Source organism: Panthera pardus, unplaced genomic scaffold (genome assembly GCF_024362965.1).
Source record: "Panthera pardus isolate Hobbes unplaced genomic scaffold, ASM2436296v1 HiC_scaffold_1, whole genome shotgun sequence".
NCBI classification, from domain to species: domain Eukaryota; kingdom Metazoa; phylum Chordata; class Mammalia; order Carnivora; family Felidae; genus Panthera; species Panthera pardus.
Window position 1 is genome coordinate 55,957,811 of NW_026526654.1, and position 24,022 is coordinate 55,981,832.

Consider the following 24,022-nt stretch of genomic DNA (forward strand, 5'->3'; position numbering starts at 1 on the left):
TGTGACTATTATCTGATGGATTTTGGCCAAGGTTTTTACAAAACCATGAGATGGGTTTTGGAATTGTCTAGCACAAAAACAAAATGAGGTATATAATACCTTTGCCTTTAACAATTTAGGTGAATTTAAAAATGTTACCTTTTGTAGGCATATTGTCAGCTACATCTATGTAAAGCTTGGATAATTTAGATTAAAAAACAAACATACAGATAAACAAAAAACCTAACCATTTGCTTGATAATGGAAGCCTGGAAAATGATTTAATTGTATTCAACTTTTTAACAGAATTCTGCCAAATTGTGTGTGTGTGTGTGTGTGTGTGTGTGTGTGTGTGTGTGTGTGGTATGGTGTGTATGTGCAAATACAGCTTTGGTGGTCAGTGTATTTTATATTAGGAACTCTGAATGTGAGTAAAATACATATATATATAGGGCTAGACCTATGCCTCCATTTGGTTTGGTCAAATCACTTTTGAACATCACTTTTGACAGCATGGACCAGCTCTGACTTCATAAAATCAAGGCAACAATTCTTGCCCTTAAAATGAACTGGGGGCTAAAGGGCTCTTCCTAGATCCTGTTATAGATGCTGTGAATTTCATTCTCTGTTGTCTTATTATGTCCCTTACCCTCTCTTAACCTTTTTGTTCTTGGCCTTCTTTTTTCTTCCATCATTTCCTCGTATTCTCATGCTGCCTTTTTTCTGTTCTCCACTTGTAATCATTATTCTTTTGTTGCTAAAGAATATACTTCCCGTTAGGACTTGAAGAGCATGCCTAAGCCAACACAGATGGAAGAAAAGTCTTTCCTTTTTTTTGGCCACTTTTCCCACCCCCTACCTTCCTGCATCTGATCTCTTGTCTTTCCCTTAGACCTGCTTCAATTTATATTTCTCATTATAACTTGCTGTAACTTTCCATCCCTTTTGCCATTCTCCAGTCTTTCCCCTCCCACTAATATAAATTTTCAGCACTTAAATCAAGACTTTTCTCTTCAAGGCAGTATGTGAACTTTAGTTAATCCTCAGTGTATGCTCTTTTATTACCACTGCCATATAAGGCAGGAAGGAGATTGAGACTTTTCCCAGCTCCCAGAGGGGTCAATTTGGTGTCTGAACTAGAAGTCTGATAGGCCTTATGCTTAGTTCTTTATTAAGACCCGGAGATAAAGGCTCTCTCTCTCTCTCTCACGTAATAGTTCCCTGGATTTATACAGTGCCCTTTTCCTGAGGATCCAGAAGCATCTGAACACAATTTGCCAACTGCCTCAGTGTCCAAGGAAATAAATGCTTACCAATACACCCGTTTGCTAAACAGAATCAGAATGTGTCAAATAGGGTTTCGTCAGTGGGACCAAAACAAATGTCACAGTCTCCCTCTTCTTTTCTTACATGTCTGCTTGAATCTTGCAGGGAACCTGTGTTTTTAAGAGAACTCTGCATTTGTAGCTACTGCAGGCAGATACTTGTTTCCTCTGCAGGGCTGCACGGTATGCAAATCAGTAGCTCTGGGAGATACAAATCTCACAGGCTGAATGGATTTTCTGTGGGCCAAAGGGCATTTACAAATTAATTGCAAAGCTGCCCTATGACACTGTTGTGAAGTAGGTTAGCAACTCGCCCAAAGTCACATTGTTTCTGAATCCTGGGCTGGAGAAAAGAGTATCTTCTCTGGAAGCCTTCCCATCACTCCACACTTGGCGTCTGATTTCTCCTAACCAGTGAGTCATACAAAGGGACGTGCTCCCAGAATGGTTTCAGCCCCAACTGGTAACAGTAGCTGTACTGAAAAGGATGCAGTCTCTTACCCACCCCCTGACTCCCTCACTGAGCGGGGCGCGGCTGCTCTGATTGCATGGAAGTTTCCGTTTCCTCTGGCGTGTGGGTGCCCAGGAGACTGTCTTCAGTTAAAGTTCTGCCTCTTTTATGAGGTTTCACGCCCAAGGCGTGAGCGCATTGTGTAGGAGAACTGCTGAGTGGCAAAGTGAGTGATGAGAATTGTCTCCCTCCCCTGCTATACATACCCAAGGCATCTGTATTACCTTCCTGTGGCTGCTCTAAGAAGCTATCACAAACTTGGTGGCTTCAAATAGGACCAATTCGTTCTCTCACAATTCTGTCGGTCCGGAGTCCAAAATCAGTATCACTGGGCTGAAAGCAAGATGTCGGCAGGGCCCGCTCCCTCTGGAGGCTCTAAGGGAGCATCTGTTCCTTGTCTCTTCCAGCTTCTGGTAACTCAGGGGTTCCTTGGCTTGTGGCTGCACCCTACATCCCCTGCCTCTGTGGTCACGACAACTTCTCGCCTGTATCAAATCCCTTGCTGCCGTTCTTTACAAAGACATTTATGATTGCATTTAGGACCTGCCCGGATAATCCAAGAACATCTTCCCATCTTAAGATTTTTAACTTAATCACATCTGCAAAGATGCTTTTCCAGGTAAGGTAACATTCATAAGGGCCCTTATATTCTTCCAAGGTAGGGTGCCCTTATATTCTTCCAAGGTAGGGTGCTAGATCAAGGTAGGTGTTTGTCTAATTACTAACCTCTATTTTTTTAAACAAAGTTTTACCTCAAACATTTAAGCCAACTTCTTTCTTTAGGGATGTAGTGCCCATGAATACTAGTCAGAGAAACTTAAAATACTCCTGATGTTTATTGTACAATTCTGTTGTAATTGTCAGAGAATTTTCTGGTTTGGTCGTATATTTGCTGGGCTATTGCCAAGGGTTGTAATGTTAGAATATTGTTTTTCCCAGACTCAAACCTATCAACATGCATTTACTGGATTGGTACTTTTGACCTTTCAGAGAAGGGGCAGTAAAAAAATAAAGTTCCTTTGAGTATTATGTGGGTTAGTTTGTTATGTGGAGTTTGGGAAAGATTTTTCTTTATGAACAACTCCTTAGCCTCTTCTCCCTTCTCGTTGTATGACTGATATTTTTAGTACCCCATGGCATTTATATCTTATCAGAAGTCTGGTGTTACTTTTATTTCCTTAAAGGAGACTATCAGGGTGGTAAGTTCGTTTTATTTTTAAGTTTTTAAAATATTTTTTAAAATTAAGTTTTTAATTGAAACATAGTTAACATACAGTATAATATTAGTTCTAGGTATACAACATAGCGATTCAACAATTCTATACGATATGCAGTGCTCACCAAGATAAGTTTCGTTACCATCTGTCAGCATACAAAGTTACTGTAATATTACTGACTATATTTCCTATTCTGTAGTTAACATCCCTGTGACTTATTTCTTTCGTAGCTGGAAGTTTGTACTTCTTAATCCCTTTCAGCTATTTTGCCCACTTCCCCACCCCTCCCCTCTGGCAACCACCCATTCTCTACATTTATGACTGTTTTTGTTATGTTTTCTTTGTTCTTTTGTGTGTTTTAGATTCCACATATAAGTGAAATCATATATTTGTCTTTCCCTGACTCATTTCACTTAGCATAATAAAGGTGGTATGTTTAGATTTTCACTGTTATTCCTCTCTGTTTGCTCAAGGCACAAAGAACTTTTTCCCTATGTTTTGTTTTGTTGTTTGTCTCATGGTTGATGCAGTAAAAAGCAGACTGGGCGATGCTTGGAACATTTTGAAATTTGCTTACATTTATCTTTGGTTGAAAAGTCTCCTAGTAGGGAACCATACTTTCCATATAGATTTCATGCAAATGTGAGGAGAATTTCAATTCATTCTCAGATTTTGGAGGGAAAACAATCTAAAGGCTTATGACTAGATTTGAAGTTCGTTTGAATTATAGGTACAAAAAAAGAATCATGAGACATGAACTTACATGAAATAATAATTATAGAAACTCCTTTTGTTTTGATCAGAAATAGCAACACAGAATCAGAAACACATCAGATTCACTGAGGCATATATAGCTGGTTTCTAAAGTATTAGTAACTTATGTGGGGAATAGTAATCACAGATTTCAGTCATTATTCTTCTTATCTTTTCAGGTGTTTTTCATTCAACCTCCTAGGTATAGTGTTGAACATTCCATTTTCCTAGAGCAGTGAAAAAATATCTGTTAATTGGATAGGAAGTTTCATTTCTATCAGTATTCTTAGCCCATCAACAGAAACAATTAGATATAGGCCACACAGCTACCTTGGGTGACTTCCTAGGATGTGTGACCATCATTGGTGCTTAGGTTCAATAGATCACGTTTAAAAAGAAGAAAGAAAAGAAAGAAAGAAAGAAAGAAAGAAAGAAAGAAAGAAAGAAAGAAAGAAAGAAAGAAAGAAAAAGAAAGAAAGAGAAAGAAAAGAAAAGAAAGATGGTATAAGGAATGTGGAGAGTGATTTCTCCCTGTTTAAATTCCCACACCTACATATCGAGTCCTGTTACAGCTTCTTTCTCCATGATACCATCCCAATTTATCCAGGTCTTTCCACATCATTACTGGTTTCTTGAGTTAGGCCACCATCACCTCTCACCTATGTTAGCAGGACAATCTCCAAACTGTCTCAAGTCTCGTCTTTCTCCACACAAATAGCCTATGGTCTTTCTAAAACCCAAACCATGAGGTTAAGACTTTTCAGTGTAACCCACAGTCCTTACAATAGAATCCAACTCCTTCACTTGTCCTACCAGAATTTGCATGATCCTGTTGTTTATCTTTCCAGACTGCTCTTCTATGTTTTTTTTTTTTTCTTTTACAGTGTATATTACAAGGTACTGATATGTTTGTAAATCTCTTCAAAATATGCTTTTCCTTTCTTTTGCAGATGCTGTTCCCTCAGATGGGAAAATCCTTTCTCTGCCCCCTGATTTCTTTCCCCCTATGGCTCTACCACTCTCCTCAGCTTGATTAACTCAGTTTATCAATGACTTTCACCTTCAGTCCTCACTAAACCCCCTTCTCCAGATTAGATTACTTTATTTTTCCACCTGCTTCCTCAATTTAGCCCTTATCACACCTTGATTTCGTCTTTGGTTTTTTAATTTACCTGCTAAAGCTCCAGGGCAAGGAATGCATTTTGTTAACCATTGTGTTCATATAATAGGTATGCAATAAACATTTATTGACTGAATGAAGAACCCTAGTCAAATAGGTTTGTCAGGAAAATGAAAACAGACAAGGAAAAGACAAAACAGACGCTGAGTGGAAGTGTCAGCAGTTACATATTTGCTATCACTGGGAGGAACTTTAATTTTCTTTGCTCGGCTTTCTTCTCCAAAGAAGCAAAAGTGCTAAAAGCACAACTTTGCAGAACAAAGCTTCTTGTTTTCTGACGACTTATCTAGCACTCTAAATTGGTCTTCATAAGTAATATGTTATCACCATAAGCTCTTCCTCCAACTGTAACTTATTTAGTTTACAATGATTTTTTTTTGAGTATTTCATGTGTTCTTGCATATTCCTGTAAGGATTTTTTGAAGGACCTTTGACTTCCATCCCAGAAGAACAGACTATAGTTTAATTTTTGGAATGTTGTATTTCGTGATTGTGACCATGACTATGAAATGCAGTTGCTGAGACGGGAGGCAGCAACCAGACAATGTACTGAAGGGGACATGATGATTTTTCGGTGGTGTAGGAATTGTCAAATATTTTATAAATGTAGTTGAATTTGACCTTGCTTACTTTTTATAGCTTCACCTTTTAATTGGGTAGGAGACATTTTCTGCCTAGCTTAACTCCAAAGGACTTAAGCCAAAATGAGGAAACTTTTTAATAAACATGGCTTTCCTTAAAAGATTTGTTTTTACTCTGTTTCCTAACAACTTAAAATGCAACTTAGAATGAACCCTCTAGTTATTGAATTATTTCTGAAGGTCTAGTAAAACAAAGTAATTAGCAGGAAGACAGGGGAATAGACGCTCAACCTTCTGTCCATCCACTCGACCCTGTGGATCTATTGGACATTTCTTAATGAATGTTCTGTTGAAAAACTCATTATGTAAAATATTGAGCTTGCTTTTTCTTCTTTTCCTCCCTCCCTTTCTTCCTTCCTTTCTGTTGTTCTTTTGTTCTTTTTTCACTTACTGAACGTATGTGTCATTCAGTCCTACTTCCAGCAATGAAGACCCATGCACCATTAAGAAACTTAACATTTATGTGGGAAGAAAGAAGGTGAACCACTATTATGAAGTAGTTTGGTAAATTCAGTGTTAGGGATATGTACATTGGAAGAGTCCTCTACTCAGTCTGGGCTCAGTCGGTGTGTTGAGAAAGAATTAAGATTAGAAAAGGCTGGAGCTCCTGGGTGGGTCAGCTGGTTGAGTGTCTGACTCTTGATTTGGGTTCAGGTCGCGACCACAGAGTCATGGGATCGAGCCCTGCATTGGGCTCTCTGCTGAGCTTGGAGCCTGCTTCTCTTTCCCTCTTCCTCTGCCTCTCTTCCCTACTCATATGCACATTCTCTCTCTCTGTCTCTGTCTCTCTCTCTCTCTCTCTTTCTCTCAATTGAAATTGCCTTAGGAAAGGCTATTTGGAGGAAGGGAGGCATGAGATGATAGTTTAGAATATAGGTAATATATAGGAAATATGTTTAAGTGGAAAAGAAGAACAGAAAGAAGGGGGAAAAGCCAGTATACAAATGTGAGGGAATGAGACAGGAATACTCAGGAACCTGCAAATAGTTAGGTTTATCTGGAATTAGAGCTTGCATGAGAATTAAGCAGAGACTGAAAGGACTGTGGCCCATAGGACACAGAGTTGGAGACATGGGAAGGGCCAGATGTAGAAGGCTTTTTTGTACAGGTCAAAATATGTTTTTGAACACTTACGTGCATTTCCAGGCATTGGCAATACACAAATTAGAAAAAAAGTCCCTGCTATAAATGAACTCAAAGTTTAGTAGGATAGGAGGACATGACAACAAATAATTGCAATAAATCCAATCCTGACAAGTATTTGGATACTATTCAAATGACTGGGAGCATGTGGAGAGTTTTGATGTCAGGAGAATGTGATTGCATTGCATTTCAGTGTCTTTTGGCATTGTAAAGAATGAAATGGAAGCTTGTGAAGCCAGAGATTAAGACATAGGAGATTCTACCGCACTGATTTAGGGAGATGAGAAGAAACTACCATTGGGGCAAGTGGTAACAGAGTTGTGTTGCATTCAAGAGATAGAATCGATAGGACTTGAGGATTATTTGACTGTCATGGGAGAAGGGAATGCTGTAGAAGAGGGTGACTCTCAGATTTCTGACCTCAGAAATGGAACAAGGAAGTTTGCTGTTCTTTTTCCTCTGTTGGAAGTTTGGCTTTTGCAGGGGCGTGTTGGGAAGGAAGTTCCTGCCTCTCTCCCTTTCTGTTTCCTTTGAGGAGGAGGGTTGGTTATTCAGCTTGGTCAGAGTTTGATGCACACTCACAATGATTTATGAGAGGGTGGGGCCGTTGTCCTCAAAATGAAGAATCAAGGAGAAGATCTCCCCTTCCTTTGTCTGTTCTTATGGGGAAGGGTTCTCTGCATCCTGTCTCCATCTGGGCTGTGAAGCTGCCCTTGATGCTGACTGGGAAGCTGATACAGGCTCTGCCCTGTAGATACGTTACCCTGTTTCCTAAATGCTTGACTTGGGGCAAACAAGAATAAATAAGTAAAATTATCTTGGTAAATCTCCAGTACTGTACCCCAAAGCTTACGTTTTTGTTGTTCGTCACCAGCCATCAATAAAGGTGATATTTTGTCCCCATTCACCACTGATCTCTGCATATATGCTCTAGGGGCCAGAAACTTGGAAGCAGAGAGTTAGGTCCCGGCTTCTGAGGAGTGACTGAGTGCCGCTCGCCACCATAGGAGGACACAGAGTTAACTGTCTTCTCCCTCTAAGTCTTTTATCCAGTCCCCCTTTCCTTTCTCAGGTGATGGGGTAACATCTGCTTTTGCTCCAGCTCTAGAGCTTGATCATCATCTGTAATTTTCTCCTCTCTCATCACCAAGTTGCAGCAATTTCATCCTTGAAATGACCCTTGAGTCCATCACTTCCTTTCTATTTCAGTCATCCCAATTCCAGTTCAGGCTCCCATTATCTCTGACTTAGATGACTACAGAAGATTTTTAACCAGTTCTCTCTCCAGTTTTTTCTCACTGCTTTTGGAGTTTTCTTCAGTATATGCATTTGTGATCATATCACCGTTCTGCTCAAAAACTTCAAACTGGTTATTGCCTATGAGAACCACCTTCTGGGCACCTGGGTGGCTCAGTCAGTTAAAGGTCCGACTTCAGCTCAGGTCATGATATCAGGGTTTTGGAGTTTGAGCTCTGCAGCAGGCTCTCTACTGTCAGCATGGAGCCTGCTTCAGGTCCTCTGTCGCCCTTTCTCACTGCCCTCCCTCGCAGGCACGTGCACTCAAGCACAGTCTCTGTCTCTTTCTCTCCAAAATATATAAACATTAAAAACAAAAACAAAAACAAGAACCACTTTCCAAGATGTGATGCCAGACTAGACAAGGGTGGTGCAAAGGAACTGGTTTGGGTGGTGGAAGATTTGGGTTCAGTTCTGGCTAGGTCTAGTTATCCTTGTGACCTTACAAGTTACTCTAGCTACTTGTTTATCCACCTATAAAACAAGAGAGTAGAATTTGATGCTCTCACAGGTCCTATCCAGTTGTACGTTTCTCAGTGGCCACATTTCTACTTTTCTAGCCTCGTGGTTTTCAAATAAGGCTTGACTTAGAACAGGAAAACACATTCTGCACTTTCTTATGTGTCATCACTTCACTATCACATGTGTTTAACAAGTGCTTCCTTTCCTATCTGTCACTGATTTCCTCTGTTGAGATCTTACTCATCTCTTAAGGCCCACATCAGATTCAAGTTTCTCCACCAATCCTCTCATAATGGATTTAATCAGTTGGAATTAATCATTCCTTTGTTCTTGCTTTCAGAGCACTTGGTTTATAAATCATTGATGTTGTTCTGCAAGTGTCCAAGTATCTATTTTTTTCTCCCTGGTATGCTATAAACTCCTTAATGGGGAGGGTGCATGTGTATTCTTACTTCTGTGTCTCCACCTTGACACTTTACACATGGCAAGATCTTAGTTGATAGATATTGCTTAACTGAATGGACATGATAAACATGCTATTCATTAAGGAGCATTGGTTTTCAATGTGGTCACTTTAGGGACCCTCATTCATCAGACTTGACTGATGAATTTTCATATAAATTTTGGAAGTTTTCAAAAATTACATTCAGCCTCAAGGAACAAATATTTAGAGAGTGAATGTACTCTAATCTTTAAATTAAATTCCAAAATAAAATATCAAGGAGGTCTAGCACAGTGGGAGACTGCTTGGATTAAGTGTAGCCCCTTAGAGTAACAGTAATGGATAATACCCTCTTGGTTGCATGGTCTTTGCACTGTTCTATGGAATCATGAACAATATATTTATTTGTACTTTATCGTTTTCCAAGGATGTTTCAGTAACGTTCTTGTTTTGTCAAAAAAAAAAATCAACTTTTTTTCTGAAATGATGTATTCTCATGCATATTAAAAATTGCTTGGTCATTATACTCTGCATAAACTCTTACTTTAATGATGAAGATTCTGACCATGATGCTTCTTTACCCTAACTACTCATCAAACTGGAGTTAGAGCACAAAGCTCTAATTGTCTTTGTAAGCAGAGAGGAGTGATTAATTGCTGCCTATTCAAAAAGTCAGTTAATGGAAAGAAAAAGAAACCAGCCCAGTGTGGGATTCTGTCCTGCTTTTCTCAACCAGAAATGCTCATCGGGCACTTGTCTGTTTCAGGCTCTTCAGATGTGGAGATAAAAACTTTAGCTAATTGTATCTTTAGAATGGGATAAACACTTGGGCTTTCTCTGAGTTTCAGCAGAGAAGTTCAGTGTCATTGATGATGCTTGCCATCTGAAATTGTACTTTCACAATCAGAGTAATTTTCCATTTAGGAGCCTCCTGCAGCAGCTGAACTCTGGCAGAACACTCCAGTCCCCTGTGCTTGATAACTTCATGGCCTTTGTAGCACTGAGGGTGAGGAAGACGGTAGAGAAAATCTTCTTATATCTTAGCAACTAATTGATTTAGTAGGATTCATGACATTCAACAGACATCCTTATTACTCGCGTTGCCTTGTCCTAAATCCATCTCAGACCACTGTGACATGGAAATGCAATTTCTTTCTGGAGCTACTTAAGTAATCCCACAGTGTCTAGTAATGTCCACTGTTCAGTCTGTTTTCCCAGCGTGCTACTTCTTCAGTTTTGTGACCTGATTTGAGTGAATGACATGCGTTTTGGGGGGAGAAGAGCTGATGTGTGGACGATTTTAAGAAAAGAAAGAAAAAAGAAAAAACAGGAACTTTCAAAAGGAGATTTCATTTTAAAATGGGAGAAATGATGCAGTACCAAGATTTCGATATGCAAATCAGCCAAAATAAACCGTGCTATGCGGTGTTTGACATGCACAATGTCATTTAATGAGGCATAGTTATCCAAGTTATTTGAACTGCTTAAAAATCACTGTTAGCATCTGGTGAGAATCTGCCAAGTTTTACAGCTAATCTTCACACACACAGGGCTGCACATCGCTTCCAAGACGGAACAGACACCCTTGCTCATTTTGCTACCTGGAGTTCCTTCTCCCCCCCTTGTCCTAAATTTTAAACTAAATTCTCAGTGGTCACTCCTTGACCACTCCTTGACTCCTTGACTATTTCAACTCCTTGAAATAGTACTTTGTGCCAAAGTCCCTTTTACTTATGGTGCTATAGTTAAGTATTGGGACAGGGGTGTGTAAGTACCTGAGAAAGCTGGCTTGAGGTGGAGTTAAATAAACGGTGTGCAGGTGAGAAAAATAAAAGGGGATCCAATTTGTCTGGTGGGATGAGAAGGAGTTACTAGGAGTTCTAGGAACAAATGTTCCCTGCATCAGATGTTAGTTATCAGTGATACAAATAACTATCCTGGCTATATTGTTGGGTAGGGTAAGATCTTAGAGTACAGGGAGAGAATAGAATATTCTAGGTGCAGGGCTCATAGAGGAGGTGGCCTTTAATAATTTATTCACATGGAAAACACATTTCTAAGTTGATTTTTAATAGTCACATTTGGGGGAGTTACCACATTACTTTAAAAATACAAATTTATCTAAGCCTAATCTATACAAGAATTGGTTTCCTTTCCTGTATACATATTGTCAAAATTTTCACCACATCGCCAAACCAATTTCTTCTTTCCTGGAACGTATAAAATGGTTTTCTAGTGGTTCCCACAAGCAGAGTTTGTTTGAAAACATCATTCTTTTGTCCTGTTGGCTGGCCTTAATTATTTTTTATTTTCCTCTGGGGGATCAGAAGATTTGGCTGCTTTTTCTCCTTGAGGATAAAGCAGGAACTTCCAAATGCCCAGGAAAATAAATGTGTTCCTGACTAGGTGCCCAGTAGAATAATGTAGCTGAAATTATTGTTTTTTTATGATTATTAATACTGAATTATGCTGGTAAAATGGTCTAAGATCCTATGATGAGAAGAGCTGTATAAATATGAAATCACAGTGTTAAACAACAGCTGCATCCTCAAAGGATATTGGAAATTCACTTATCTAGATTTAAATATGAGAAAGAGCATGAAATGTGTTAGCTTTTGAGATAGGGATGTGGATAAATTTTCAGGTTCATATATAGTGATTATCTGAAGTCTATTCTGATTTATCCAGCTGGCTCTTCCCTACTGAATTGATAGCAGACTTTAATATACTGTGTTTCTTTCATGTTTCAGCTACCATATGACTTTCACCATTAGGTAGCATGACACAGGGTGTGCTCTGGTAACAGCTGACCTTCAATAATTAGGGAACATCATCTTTGCTCTAAGTAAATAGAATACAAATGGCAGGCTTACTGTGCTGTTCCAGATTCTCTACATTTAAATTGGGAATTTTAATTTTTTTTAGTGTTTATTTATTTTTGAGAGACAGAGCACAAGCAGGGGAGAGGCAGAGAGAGAGAGAGAGAGAGAGAGAGAGAATTGGAAGCAGGCTCCAGGCTCTGAGCTGTCAGCACAGAGCCCAACATGGGGCTCGAATCCACGAACCGTGAATCATGGTATGAGCCAAAATTGGGTGCATGACCGATTGAGCCATTCAGGTGCCCCTGAACTGGGAATTCTAAAACATTCATTAGGAAAGATTTCTTTCATCTTTCTTTTTTCTTAAAAACTATTTAGGGTAAAAAGGTGTAGAATATTTATTTATCCAAGGCTAAGCCAAAGACCCCACAGGGGAGGCCAGTGCTATGAAAGGCTTATAGCAAGAAGGGGGTATTATCCTAGGGATAATGTTTCTTTTTTGTCCCATTCCTAAGGGTGTTTCTTTTTTGTCCCATTCCCCTGGACTCTCACTCACACCACGTTCTAATGGTTGTGAGAGCCAATCTCTCGTAATGCTTCTTTCTCCATTCTCTAAACTATCACTTGAAATTGTGGAGACATAGGGAATTATGGAGTGCCTGGGGGCAAAGCAGAGAGGGAATAACTTAGGTGACTATTGACTTATTTCAGCTTTGCATGTATCTTTCCAAACTCAGTTGGTGACATGGGGACCCTAGAATGGGTAATTTGGGGGAAGGAGGCTTTAAAACTTTTCCATTATTTTTGAGGCATATTCATTTGAAGTTTGTAACTTTAAGACAGACCAAGTTTAGCTATTCATAAACCTCTATTAATTTTGTAAAATTCCTTTGGAGTAGGGTTGTCAAATATAACAAATAAAAATGCAATGAATAAAAATATTGCATGGGACATACTTATACTAAAAAAATATTCATGGTTTATCTAAAATCCAAATTTAATTGGCCATTATGTATTTTATTTAGCAATCCTATCTAGGAGACATTTTGGAGTTTACTACCATCCCCCAGTTTTCTTGGGTTGATCTTGATGTATTAATACTCAGGAAACATTTTAATCACCAAAGCAAAACAGCTACATCAGGGTAGGAGTCAGAATTCATCTGTGTCATTGGCTATAGGCCTCTTGATATGCCTGCCTTCCAGAATTGTTTTTGGTAAATATTTCATATACCCTATTGAACAGAATAGATACACATAGTTAGGGGTTTCTGTAAAACTCTCCCAAAGCTATTTCACTTTCTATGGACAATGTTGGCTACCACTGTAGAGAGAGGTGGAGACCAGTGGGAACAATCACTATTGCCTTTGCAGTCTCAGCAGCCTAGGAGCCTTGTTGACAGAAGTCCAGAAGGGCAAGAACACTAGGGACAGCCTCAGCTCCACAGGCCCACAGCACCAGGGTTGAGGAGAATAGCTGTGCCCTAAGGGTAAGGCTGTCCCTCTGCCATGTCCATGTTTCCATCACTAGGAGTCTGGAACTCTTCAAGCTCCTGAGTAAGAGCTCACTCATCTGAATAACAACCCACTCTTTTTTACTTTTAAAGGTTGTATTTATTCTTGAGAGAGAGAGAGTTCACGCAGAGAGGGGCAGAGAGAGGGGGGGACAGAGGATCTGAAGTAGGCTCCGTGCTGATGGCACAGAGCCTGATGTGGGGCTCAAACTCAGGAGCCACCAGGAGATCATGACCTGAGCTGGTCGGATGCTCACCCGACTGAGCCACCCAGGTGCCTCTGAATAAGAACCCACTCTTAAAGGAGGAGAGAGCTCATGACCCATGAGGACTCCTCTTACCATGCCCTTTACTCCTATTCAGGTCACTTACTAAAAGAGGCCCAGGAATTTCAAATGATTCCAGACTCTCATCCCCATTGCCTCACTTCTTATCTCCCGAACCTTATTAATTTCTTCTGGAAAAAAGTTCAATCAGCTAAAAACCTCCCTATGTCTTAAACCTCTTCCTTGGAAGTTCTTTTCACTTTTCTTGTCTAACTAAAGCCTGGCATTACTTCCTGTGGAGGTCCCTCAAATATGGCACTTTCCTCTCCTATGTTCCTTGTAGAAAGGGATAAAAGCAGGTTCGGCAGGTTGCTTACTCCTTCTTATCATTTCTAGATCATTCTTTCTACCCTCCTCTTCCTTAAAAATATTCAACTTTTACCCTCCATCATCAGAGTACAGTATCATTCATACACATTTTGTTGCAACCATCCATTGCCCCATCCATCCCTTTGAATAATGCACCTCACCTCTTGAAGATTTTAGCTCACTGTCCCTCACACCAATACCATTCCTGTCACATTCTTGGTGGTTTCAAATCCAGGTATATGATCTCTCCAGTATTCTGTACTCTCTGTTTCTTTGCCTCACTGGACCTCAGTCAACCACTCCTCTGACTATAATGTGATCACTTCATTACCCATACACATCTGTTATCTCGATTTCAAACATCCCATTAACTGCTTACCACCCCATCCCTATCTCCCCAGTTTACTCCCTCAATTACAGGCTTCCCTATTATCTGAAAGAGCATTCCTATGAAACCTTTCATAAGCCAAATGGCATAAAGCAAAGAAGCAATTGCCATTCATTTATATGGAAACATTTTTGAGTGTTGCAAGACCCAAAAAAAAAAAAAAAAAAAAAAAAAAAACCCCTCTCTTCGGCTTTTCCGATACCTTAGGACACATCTTGCTAACAGACGCACAAAATAAATCGAAAAAGCACAGATGCTCACAGACACAGTTCAAAGCTATGGTGGCTTGAGGCTGAGATGCTGAGTGTAGCTCCTGGGGAAGGCGCATGGCCCTGCCGTTGTCACTGCTCTGCGTGTGCTGCCTCAGTAACTGCTCGCTGCAAAACTGTGGTTTTTATTTTTTCTCATAAAAGTAATAATCATCTTGGATTTCTTTCAGTTCACGAGACAGGCACTTCTGTAGGTCTTTCAACAAAGTGAAGTGGAGTAACAGGAACTTTCAGAAAGCAAGGGATAGCTGTATGGCAACTGCAACAATTTTTCAAACCTCCCTCCACTACCTTTTCACTAGCCCTAAATCCCTAACCTCCTCTCTTAATCCCTTGTCTAGTTTAAAATATATAGCCCTGGGGCACCTGGGTGGCTCAGTCAGTTAGTTAAGCATCTGACTCTTGATTTTGGCTCAGGTCATGATCTCAGTGTTCGTGAGATTGAGCCCCACGTTGGGCTCCACACTCCCAGTGGGAGCCTGCTTGGGATTCTCTTTCTCTCTCTCTCTCCCTCCCCTGCTTGCATGTGCATGTGCTCTCTCCTTTCAAAATAAATAAATAAAAACCTAAAAAAAATCTATATATGGCCCATCATTGTACTCATTCGCTTGAAAATACTCTCAACTCCTTTTCCCCCTTTCCCTTTGTTATACTGGGCTAAATCATACTGGGCTAAATCATAATCTTGGTTAAAACAAGCTTTCAGAGTATTTCTGTGATTGAATCCAGTCTAATATATGTGAGACAAAATGCCCAATCACTGATGACTGGTTTCATTTTAAACACATAATCATTACTTTCAAGGTAGACCTTAATGCTACCAGGCATCCTACCAATCTACACGTTCTCCCGGGTTCCTAGATTAGTGCACATACTTCCTCTCTTTCATTCCTTCTGAGCACTCCCCCCCACACCCCTTCCTAACTCTCACCTAACAACCCTGCTTTCTACTTCCCTGGTAAAATAAAAGTAATCAGAAGAAACCTCCACATGTTCTAATCATCTGTCTTCATCTTAACCCGTATACTCTCCCTGCTTTTCTTTGACTGTAAATAAATGATATTCCTGGAGAAGACCAAATACTCCTTGAGTGATTAGACCCCATGCTGTCTCCCCTACTCAGAGACATTTCAGCAACTCTCCCCCACCTTTTTTTTTTTTTTTTTGTAGCTCACCTATCCCCCTCTGTTGGATTATTCTCATTAGCTTGTAATTGTGTTGTTATTTTTCCAATATTAAAAAAAAAAAAAAACAAAACCAAAAACAAAAATACCTCATGACTCTGGTTTCTCCTCTAGATATTAGATCTCTCAAACTCTTCAGAGAGTTATCTATGCTCACTGACTTGCTGTTTCTAATTACTCCACTCTCTTCTTAACCCACTCAAATCATCTTTAAATTCCCACTGTACCGCTGAAACTGGTCTTATCAGGGTCACCTATGGTTTTCTTATGGCTTAATCTAAAGATTATTTCTATATCTCATCTCACTAGAGTAATCAGAAGCATTTGACGTAGATACCCGCTCTGTCCTTGATATATTTTCTTCATTTGACTTCCAAGACATCACATTTACCTAGTTTTCCTTTTCCTTTTATTTTTTTTTTTATTTTTTTTTTTATTTTTAATGTTTATTTATTTTTGAGACAGAGAGAGACAGAGCATGAACAGGGGAGGGGCAGAGAGAGGGAGACACAGAATCCGAAACCGGCTCCAGGCTCTGAGCTGTCAGCACAGAGCCCGACGCGGGGCTCGAACTCACGGACCGTGAGATCATGACCTGAGCCGAAGTCGGCCGCTTAACCGACTGAGCCACCCAGGCGCCCCTCCTTTTAATTTTAGAGGCACAGAACTACCATGCCCTTCATGTCTACAATTTCTAAACATTGGAGTGTGCCAGGGATCACTCCTTAAACTTTTTCTCTTTTCTATTAATTTTCCCTGTTCCCGAAAGGATATCATCTAATTCATGTTTTAAAATACCATCTACATGCATATGATGTCATATTTATGTCTCATGCCTGGACCCCTTCTCTGAACTTCAATATCCAAGTGCATCCAAATATTCCATATATACGATCCTTACCTGATGTTCCATGGGGATGTCTAACAGATATAACATACTCAACATTTCCCAAATAGATCTGCTCACATCCCCCCCACCCCACCTCCAAATCTGTTCTTACAGTTGTTTTCCATATCTTTACTAATGGAAAATTCATCTATGTACTTATTCTAGCCAAAATTTTGGTGTTATCATTGACCCGTCTCATTTTCTAGCATTCCACATATGACTTGTCCAAATTCTACTGACTTTGCCTTCAAAATATTTTCTAAATTTATCCCATTCTTACCATCTCCACTACAACACCTGAATGATGTGCCTAAATTAATGCAGTAGACTCCTGATTTTCCTGCTTTGGCTCTTACCCTTTTTGGCCTGTTTCCAACATAGCAGATAGAGATATTGGGAAGTGTGACTTAGTTCATATCATTTTCTGCTCGCATGGTTCTCTTATCTTTTACTAGGCCATGTATTGTCAACTATACCTCTCTGACTTTATGTTCTACCACCATTGCCCTCATCCATTCCATTCTGACCACACAGGCTTCTTTGTTTTTGCTTGAGACATATAGAGACAGCTCCACCTCAGGGCCTTTGCACTTGCTGTTCCTTTATCTGGAATGGTCTTACAGGTATCCAGATAACTAGCTCTTTTGCTTCATTCAGGTTTTTACTCAAAAGTCATCTCAGTTGAAGGCTTATCTACCCATTTAATCTAAATTTCAACTCCTTGCCTCCATCCCCACACTTTTTTCCTTCTTAACCAAATTTATATCTTTTTAGACTATCTAACAATTCCATAAATTTCTTAGTTACTGGATATACTGTCTGTCTTCCTGATAGAATCTAAGCTCAACACAGGCAAGATTGTTAGTCTATTTTATCCTCTGCTACATATCCTCAGTGTCTTGGCACATAGGAAGTACTCAAATATTTATCAAATAAATGAATGAAAGTATGAACACTCATGGACGATGTTCCTGAATCTGTGAGGCATACAAAATGAACAACACTGTGGGTGTTATTCACTTTATTCCTGAGTATCTTATGGATGCAAACATACTTTTTCAGAAGACTTGGAAAATAGCCCTAGAGAAATGTATGTATTGGGGATCATTGCCTAGGGTGTGAGATAATTTTAGGAGAATGAAGGTTGTTTTTGTGGAGTAAGTAGCATTCTGGGGGCTAAAACTATTAGGGGAAAAAAAGGCAGTTCCTTCTCAATGTGGTAGAATATTTAAATGAAGTGGCAGAGGCAGGGGGAGATTTATAAATAAAATGACCAACTTGCTTAGCTGTACATAAATCATCTTTCGTATTGAAAGGGACCAGGAATGACAAGATGCGAGCACTTGAGCAGAAATAAGACTTGGTTTGTCATTTTTCAAAAGGAGGTATTACTATATGGCCTACCCTGATTTTGTAGTGAGCTTCTGTTATTATCAAATGATATGGTTATAGAAATATACTGTAGCTTCTGAAATGCAACACAAATGCAAGGGATTATTTTGGGGTGCCACTGGCCAAGAAATGATCCAGTAGGGAGTGTGAAGCAATCAACAGTCAACAGAATGAAAATCCCAATTTATCTAGAGGCTTATTGGTGGCTATTAGGGAGAGGTAGAATGTGGTTAAACCAGCGTGGTCTGATGGATTATTGTGGTCTACAGTGCGTAAGAGGTTAAGGCAACTGATTTGAAATCTAATGGAATTTCTGTGTGCAGTTTGGAGTCTGCTCCCAGTTAACTCCTTGGGGCTATAATGTGATTTGAAGTGGAGGATGGATTGAAGGCATAGAGCAGGTTTCAAGAATCTGCGTGCAAAGTAAACAGCATCTGGCCAATCACTTTGGTGGGCATGAATTCCAAAGAAGGGATCACCAGAGAGTTCATGATAAATGCCTTGGTAATGTTATAAATGTGAAAGACAAAAGATCGTAGGGCAACACCGAACAAAACAAAAGGTCGTGGGCTTAAAGGTTGAGCAGATCTTGGGGCTGGCTAATAGGAGTGGCAAATCCTGGTAAAGCTACAAAAAATGTGGCAAATCAAAATACTCTGATTATGCCCACACCCGGGTCTTGCTACCTTTGTAGTTATGAAGTTTTTCCTCATTTCCTAACCTCCTGCAGCAATTTAAGCCTGTCTCCTCTTTTATAGTGGTCATAAAATTATTCAGCCTCCTTTTAAAATACAGCTCCTGCATTTGACTCTCTGATCTCCTGCAGCACTGATTTCCACTGTGTGCAGAAGTATTTCATTTTATTGGTTTTTAAATTTTCTTACTGCGCCATTCATATAAGTACTTATTCTCATATTGTGCAATGGCATTTTAAGCCTAGAATTGATAACTTTGTTCCCCCTGTACCTTTCCTAATCTTAAATGGTGCAATTAAGTTCCTTTCTAACTATGCTCATTGTCAGGCTGGAGAAACCAGGTTTTTATAATCTTTCATTGCATGTCAGTCCTGCCAGACACCTTACCTCCCTCACAGGCCTAATCTGGACCTTTCTGCTAAGCACACTGAGCCCTACCCTATAATCACCACCAGGCAGCAATTGTGAAATACTTTGAAAATTGTGAGGTCATTACCTGACAAAATCTTACATTTAGGTAATGCTTTTATCCCTGAAGATACCTGTTGTTCTTTGCCACCAATCTCAACACTCCGGACAGCATCTGTGCCTGTTGAAAATGTACATCAAAAAGTACATGTCAGTGTGTGTCTGTGTGTAGCTCCCTGAAAGGGGTTTGCCCCATCTTTGTGCCCCCTGCAAGGCAAGGGGGATAAGGAGAGATAGAATGGTCTTGCGGGTCTCGTGGAAAGAAACCATGTTTGCGGTCGCTGCAGGCTGGTCGTTTTGGGTGGCCAACCAAAAGCCAAATAATAAAGCCAAATAAAATAAAACAGAACATTGAGCAGTTGCTAGAGGCAAAGAAAAGTGTCAGTCTAGGCTTTTGTTATGGCTGTGCCGTAAGCATCGGTGCATGGAAGCAGCTCTGGACTGGCACTAGGATGATGCTGTGTAATTTGAAGCAGGAAAAGCACAGATGCTGGTTTATTAAATATCTGCAGGTTTTAGTAGTCTTGTGTAGCTTCCTTTTAAAAGGAAGGGAAAAATCCCTCCAAAGGGGGTTCACAATTTTCGGTTCACCTGATTTGAAGCTCTTTGGCATGTGTGTGTGGCTCTTACCTCAGGGATGGTTTGACCAACTCTTTTATGAACCTGCCCAGGGAAGATAGGGGCTCGTATTTTTGAGGACAGCAACAAAATTGCTTTGATGATATTTAATGCCAGCTTTTCAGAGATCATGCATGGTACGGGCTTTCCCGATGATCAAATAATAACATGAAGCAAAGAAGCATCTGCTGGTATTACATGTTCTAAGGTCCAGAAATGCAGATGAATTTGGCAGAAGACACATAAAGAGCCAGTGCTAGACTCTGAAATGCAGAGCCAGGGCTAGCGCTGAGACCCCTGGGACCATTTTACTTCTCCTCATACGTTTTTGTCTTGGGTGCCAAATTTAGGGAGGAGCTAATGAACTCAGCACTTGAGCGACATAATATTCCAAAGAAATTTTTAAATCAAAAGTAGTACAAAAAAATCCACATTGAATAAAATATCAGATATTTCCGTAAAGGCAGCCCCAGGATAAGTGGTTTTTTTTCCTTTTGTGTCAGAATCCAGTGTAGCTTGGCATGAGACTGTTGCAATTGTACAGACCACCCCATCCCTCATCTACTGGTGGTGATGACACCTAACTGCTCTCAGCTGCGTAAGACTTATTCCCTGGCACCTTTCTTAGGAATATCTCAAGTTTGGTATCTACGTTTCCAAGGAACCATTGAACACGAGTGTAACTTATGTTTCCTTGGGCATTACATTCCTACCCATATCACAGAAGATACTGCTCAGGGGATTGAAAGTGGTACTATTTTGTGGTGCTTGTTCTCAAGCTCAGATCTCTAATATATAGAGCAGTGCTGCATTTGAGTATTATTTTATATATATATAAATATATATATAGTATATATATATACTATATATACATATATGTGTATATATAGTATATATATAAACTATATATATATAATATAATATATATAATGCACTGACCCAAATAAGAAGAAGAGAAAAGAATATAGGATTTTTACAGAATTTTTATAGAATCGCAATTACTTAAAATGGACAAATATATAGAACTTGAGAATTAAGGGCAACTTATGTTCCTGATGTGACCTTGCAGTGATATACTGTGGACAAGTTCAGAATATCACATCTAGGGTAGTCTCACCACTCACTCCTCTTCTACTTAAGGCTCTACCTGAGTTGCTAACAGTCACAACAGGGCAGGATGGGGATTAACGGGACTGTCCATTCATAGTTTATAGCTCATTTGCAGAATTGGGCCTGGCCCAGAGGCCAAAACAGGTCTTCCTTTTTCATTCCTGTTGTCTTGAATTAATCTATCCAGTTACAAGAGGGTAGAGGATGGGGGGACAGTGACTTACCTTATTCTTTCTTAGGAGACTAGAGGTTGAGATAAATGTTCATTGTTTTCAGGCAGACAGAGCCAAGAAACTGGGCCATGAATGAATAGAGCCCCTCCCCATGTTAATTCCACCCAATAGATAATAGTAGCCGGTGCAGATGAGTTTCTTACCAGAATTAGTCACTGGGAGAGAGAGCATATAAGTATAGGCTGGTAGATGTATTTCCTATAGAAGGCAGAGCTACTGATGAAAAAGCCAATTTTGTAAGCCTGGCTTCTTTTTCCTTATCAAGCTCCATGTACTTGCTTGAGACCATTATCCAAATAAGTAATTATCAACAATTTCAAGGGTCATGGTTATCAGCACACTGCGGAAAAGATTAGGTTCAGCTCTTACAGGTAAAACAAACAAAACAGAATAGAAGAAAAATTAACAGTGGCTTGGACAAGATGAAAATATATTTGTTTTCACATAAAAGTCTAGAGGTAGATAGTTCAAGGGTGCTATGGTGCCAGGACTCAGATCTCTTCTGTTCTGTTCTACCGTTTGTGTCTTCCATTATTAAGGTCACCTTATGATACAGAATGGTCAGTCTAGCTTCTGTCATCAAACCACCACATTCCAAACAACATCAAGAAGAAGCAGATACAGAGTAAAAGGTGGACATTAGCTGACTCTTTAAAAAAGCATTAGGGGCCCCTGGGTGGCTCAGTCGGTTAAGCATCTGACTTCGGCTCAGGTCATGATCTTACGGTTTCGTGGGTTTGAGCCCCACATCAGGCTCCGTGCTGACAGCTGGGAGCCTGGAGCCTACTTCCAATTCTGTATTTCCCTCTCTCTCTCTGTCCCTACCCCACTTGTGCTGTGTCTCTGTCTCTCGAAAATAAATAAACACTAAAAAAAATTAAAAAAATGAAAAAGCATTAAAAAACTGCCATTTGATTTATGCTTGTATCCCACTGTGTAAACTTAGGTCCCTGGTCACACCTAGCTACAAGAGAAGGTAGAAAGGTGACATATTCTGCATGAGCAGAAATTGGAAGGAGGACATATTAAGGAAGAAGAAGAAAATAGCTATTGGATACCTAGCAGTCTTCGCATAAGAACAATTATTGGTCTCGGAACTCTGAATTATGGTACTTCCACATTGGAAGGGCTGGATTCTCATTGATGCAGCCCAGTTAGTCAAACAGTAGGTGGCTGAAATTGTAAATGCATTGATTTTTGTGTCATGTTCTTTATCTTTTATCTTTTATAAACCTGTTTTTATTATCTGATTGCCTTATCAGAACATAGTTATACTTAAATTCTTCCTTTATATTTCTTAATGATCATCTGATTATTTTCGCTTTGTTACCTTTAACTTTGTCTTTCTAGGTAAAATTAGGTGTCACCTTGTTTACTACTGCATTCTAGTTCACTATAACTTACAGCTGAACCTCACCCACCTCTTACTTTATAGACTATTTGAAAATATTCTAAAGCAATGTATAAAAATGCCACATGGGTACGTACACTCATATGTGAAACGTGAAGGGTTACGCTTTGATTTTCAGTGGATATGCGTAAAACTTAATATCTACTTCAACATAACAGCAGGTTTAAGTTATTATTACTTTAACATTAAGAATATATTTGCTCCTACCAAAAGCATAAAAAGATTTAGGACTTTTGTGATTGTTAGCTTTAGAAAGTTAAGAATGTATGGTTCTCACATTCCTTGAGGGATCCAAATGTCCATAAGTAGAATGAGGAAAAACATATCTACTTCCTGAAGACACTAAGTGATATACCACTTGAGAACACCACTATATTTTCATTCATATGGCTACAGGGCTAGAAATCGGATGAATTCGATTTATTGGTGAGGAAAGCTATCCAGATGCCCAGCATCTGTATCTCAATTAATGGAGTTTATAATTGTGATGATTGTAGAGTTCTAAGGATATATCCATTGAGAATGCCAAAGATATACAGCATCATTTCAATTTCATGAAGGTCAAAACCTGCATAAGATAATGTCTCTTATAATTTAGAAATAAGAGAGTCAATTATGTTAGAAGCTGCATAATGTTTATGATTCTCCAGCTCTTTGCTAGAAGGAATTATTAAACAGCCATGTGAATAGAGAGAAAATTCATCTGCCCAGGGAAATAAATGGTAAATTTAGCAATTTTAGAATGGGACAATATTAAGATATGGTGAAAATACTCATTTATTAAATTCTAATAACTTAATAGTAATAACTTTAATGATATCCGTTATTAAGGATATAGCAGCAAATTTCTCTTCTTCACTCTTGGTTTAACTCATTATTTTGGTCATCATATGCTCAGAATCTATTCTGTACTATTCTGTTTAGTCTATTCCTACATAATTAATGATAGTTAATAAATTGGCAGGAGGTGGAGCAATCAAATACAATCAGTTCATATTGAGACAACTTCAACTTGACACAAAGAAATATTCTGTGTGCTTTCCTCTGGTGGATTTCCAGTTTCAGAAGTCCTAGACTGCTGGCCCTTACAACTTTACCTGGATGGGAGTCATAAATCTCAAGTCATTGATCCTCAAACGTAAGGGGCTATTTTTTTAAAATTTAAGTTCCTCTAATAAAGGTAGGATCTGTGCTTATTAAAGTTATCCCTATAGACTGTGAATTGTGACATTACATTCAAGATTAACAGTGTGAGGCCAGTGAGATTTTTGTCTTCCATAAATAAAAAAATAGTCTCAAAGTCAGATTTTAAGGATAGGCCAGGAGGCTGAAGCAAGTTCCTTATATCTTGTGGATCTTATTAAGGTTCCTTCTAGATAATTGTTGCTACATAAGCTAAATTTATCTGCCAATGAGAAAAAAAACAAAAAACAAAAACAAACAAACAAA

The 24,022-nt window shown here is 39.3% G+C and overlaps 1 long non-coding RNA gene across 6 annotated transcripts in view; it reads left to right on the forward strand.

The window, feature by feature from the left end:
* Positions 1-24,022, forward strand: part of LOC109247152 (uncharacterized) — a 156,762-nt gene that overhangs the window by 114,372 nt on the left and 18,368 nt on the right. For 4 of the 6 annotated variants that reach the window (XR_008420878.1, XR_008420879.1, XR_008420873.1 and 1 more), the window contains 2 exons: positions 2,223-2,434; positions 23,538-23,711. This is a non-coding gene — a long non-coding RNA (uncharacterized LOC109247152). The remainder of the gene's footprint in view (positions 1-2,222; positions 2,435-23,537; positions 23,712-24,022) is intronic. The other 2 variants (XR_008420876.1, XR_008420875.1) reach the window with 1 other exon arrangement.